Here is a 3,272-nt window from a genome sequence, read left to right on the forward strand (position 1 = left end):
GGAGGGGGAGAGAGAGAGAGACAGAGACAGAGAGACAGAGAGATGGAGGCAGAGAGAGAGACAGAGGAGAAGAGGAGGAGGAGGGGAAGAGAGAGAGAGAGAGAGACAGAGACAGAGAGACAGAGAGATGGAGGCAGAGAGAGAGAGAGGAGAAGAGGAGGAGGAGGGGGGAGGGAGGGAGAGAGAGAAGAAAGAGAGTGGAAGAAGAGGAAAGAGACAGGAAAGGAGAGGGAGGGGGAGAGAGAGAGAGACAGAGACAGAGAGACAGAGAGATGGAGGCAGAGAGAGAGAGGAGAAGAGGAGGAGGAGGGGAAGAGAGAGAGAGAGAGACAGAGAGATGAAGGCAGAGAGAAAGAGGAGAAGAGGAGGAGGAGGGGGGAGGGAGGGAGAGAGAGAAGAAAGAGAGTGGAAGAAGAGGAAAGAGACAGGAAAGGAGAGGGAGGGGGAGAGAGAGAAGAAGAGGAGGAGGAGGAAAGAAAGAAGAGAGAGAAAGGAGGAAGAGGAAAGAGGAGAGGAGAGGGAGGGGAGAGAGAGGGAGAGAGAGGAGAGGAGGAGGAGGAGGGGAGGGAGGGAGAGAGAAGAAAGAGAGTGGAAGAAGAAGAAAGAGACAGGAAAGGAGAGGGAGGGGGAGAGAGAGAAGAAGAGGAGGAGGAGGAAAGAAAGAAGAGAGAGAAAGGAGGAAGAGGAAAGAGGAGAGGAGAGGGAGGGGAGAGAGAGGGAGAGAGAAGAGAGAGAGACAGGAGAGGGAGGGGAAGGAGGGAGAGGGAGAGAGGGGAAAAAGAAAGAGTCAGAAAGAGAAGGGGAAAAGAGAAAAAGAGGAGGATAGAAGCAGAGGAGGGGGAGAAAGAGACAGAGAGATGGAGAACGGGAAGGCTGGGCAGGGAACACCTAACTTCTTTTGGAATCTTCTGTCCCAATTTCTGCCCAGCTCCTTGTTCTCAGTGACATCTCACATGTCAGTCATTTCCCAGAACCTGAGACCTGGGCTAGGCCCACAGGCCAGAAGCTGGCCCCCCTCACCTCTGTCTCCTGGCTTCCTTCAAGACTCAGCTCAGCCCCCCGCTTCTGAAGGAGGCCTTTCCCACTCCACCCTGCCCCTCACTGTGCCTTCCCATCTGTACACCCCCTGGATGTACCTTGTTTTTGGCATGTTGTGTCCCCAATAAGACCATGAGCTCCTTAAGAGCAGGGACTGTTTGGGCCTCTCTGTTTATCATCCTCAGTGCTCAGCACAGTGCCTGGCACACAGTAAGCACTTAAAAAATGATTGTTGACTGACTGACTGACTGAAGTTAGACCAGGTGACATCTGAGGTTCCTTCCAAAGAGGAGATTCTGCAGGTCAGCGTAGTCAAAAGAGGGCTGGGTTTGGGATCAGAGGGCCTCAGTCCCAGGCTCTGCCCTTTGTCTATTACCAGGGTTGAGAATTTCTCCCCATCCACCCAGAGACAGAGTTCCCAGGTAATAAAAATCACATATTCCCGATCAGACACCTATGTAATAAATGGGGTAAGTTCTTCCCCCCCACCCCACCCCCGAGCCTCCACTGCCCAATCTGCACTTTGAAGGGGTTGAGTTAGATGGCCTTCGGGGTCCTCTCCAGCTGGATTTGTTACCTGAAAACCCAATGATTCCTTCCAGGTCTAAATCAGTGCAATCCCATCATCTCTGCCTCACCTAGTGGGACAATCATGGCAATAGGGGGTGAGGAATGGGGACAGAAGTGGCCGGGAGCCTGGCAAGTCTTCTTGGAGAGAATCTACTACTGGGAGGGAGCACAAATGTGGACGGACTTTGAAAGAGTTAGTACCAGGTAAGACATGGGTGACTTGCATTCCTCACCAGCCCCAGATGGATAGAACCCAAAGACCATGGCGAAGGTGAGTTTGGGCTCCCCCTGCTGGCTGCTAGATAGTAAGGGAAGCCCCGTGGAAGTAAGGGAAGCTACTGTGTAGGTGAGGGGGGATGGTGAAGGATGTCCCTCCCCATTTACAGAATCATGAGATTAAAGCCTAGCTAGTCCAAACCCCTCGTTTTACAAATGAGGAAACTGAGTGCCCAGGACTGACCCAATGTCATTAAATGGCAGATGAAGATTTGAATCCAGGTTCTCTGACTTTAGGGTCCATTCACATCTGTGCTTCCCCAGGTAGTAAATACTCTCCAAAAAGACTTGCCAAGCTCTTGGCTGCTTTAGCCCCATTACTCACCCCGCCACACCCTGGCTCTAACTGTCGCACTAAGTCAAGGTAAGGTGCCAGTGCTTTTCTGGCACACCTAGTTAATAGACCAATCATATTCATCTAGTACTACAAACCAGACTTTACAAGGCTCTTTGCTCAAAATGACCCTATGAGGTAGATGGAGTCAGTATAATCCCCATTTTAGAGATGAAGAAACTGAGACTTGGAGAGATTAGGTGCCTCGCCCTAAATCACATTATTAGAGGAGGGATTCGAATCCAGGTTTCACACTGACTCATTCCTTGGGAGAGAGGGGTGAGGTAAAAGAGCAGATCCCCATGGAGCGCCTCTGGACCTCAGGTTTCTCATTTGTAAAAAGAGGGCGATGACCTCTAAGGTCCCTTCCAGCTCTAAATATATGATGCTATGATCAGAACCCTCAGAGTTAAGGTCACCAACCCGTGTACACAAACACTGGCAACTTTCTTTCTGGCTTGGTTCTCCAGCCAAAGGTTATAGTCTAAGATTGGATGGAGAGGTGGCCTAGCAACACTGGGAAGGACTTTATAAGCCACCTGTTCTAACCTCTTTGTTTTCCAGATTAGGAAAATTTGGCTTGCTAGGCCTTCTCTCCTAAGCTGCAGATTGGCTCTCTTCTAACACAGAAAACCAGCTGTGAGTAAGAGAAGAGAGCCTGGGCAGGAGCAGGAGAGGAGATGCTGCTTGGGGATCCCTCCAGCCACCTCCAAATGGACCATTGACAAGGGCCTGCTCTCAGGCTTCCTGGGAATTCCTCCCCCAGGTCTTTCTCATCCTGAATTCCAGCATCCCATTAAACACCCTCCTGAGTGACCTTGGACAAGTCCCTTAACTTTGGAGCCCCACTTTCATCAATAAAAGGAGGGCATGGGACAAAAAAGTCTCTTCCAGCTTTATAGTTCAATAAAACCTCTCCTTTAGATCCTGGCTCAGAGTTTGGGGCTGGGGCTTTGAGGATAACTTCGGCCTTCTGGGTCAACCAAACAAGCAATTCCCCCGGCTGCTGCCTTACACACACACACACACACACACACACACACACACACACACA

The 3,272-nt window shown here is 50.8% G+C and overlaps 1 protein-coding gene and 1 long non-coding RNA gene across 6 annotated transcripts in view; one reads left to right on the forward strand and one right to left on the reverse strand.

Annotated features, from left to right (window-relative positions):
• The window catches only part of LOC114026331, a 9,691-nt gene extending 6,631 nt beyond the window's left edge, over positions 1 to 3,060 (forward strand). Inside the window, exons 2-3 of the long non-coding RNA XR_003567113.1 lie at positions 1,641 to 1,812; positions 2,783 to 3,060. This is a non-coding gene — a long non-coding RNA (uncharacterized LOC114026331). The remainder of the gene's footprint in view (positions 1 to 1,640; positions 1,813 to 2,782) is intronic.
• SFXN5 (sideroflexin 5) overlaps positions 1 to 3,272 on the reverse strand; it is a 206,060-nt gene that overhangs the window by 91,904 nt on the left and 110,884 nt on the right. The window lies entirely within an intron of this gene.

This window comes from Vombatus ursinus, unplaced genomic scaffold (genome assembly GCF_900497805.2).
Source record: "Vombatus ursinus unplaced genomic scaffold, bare-nosed wombat genome assembly UNPS02014837.1, whole genome shotgun sequence".
In the NCBI taxonomy this organism is placed as follows: domain Eukaryota; kingdom Metazoa; phylum Chordata; class Mammalia; order Diprotodontia; family Vombatidae; genus Vombatus; species Vombatus ursinus.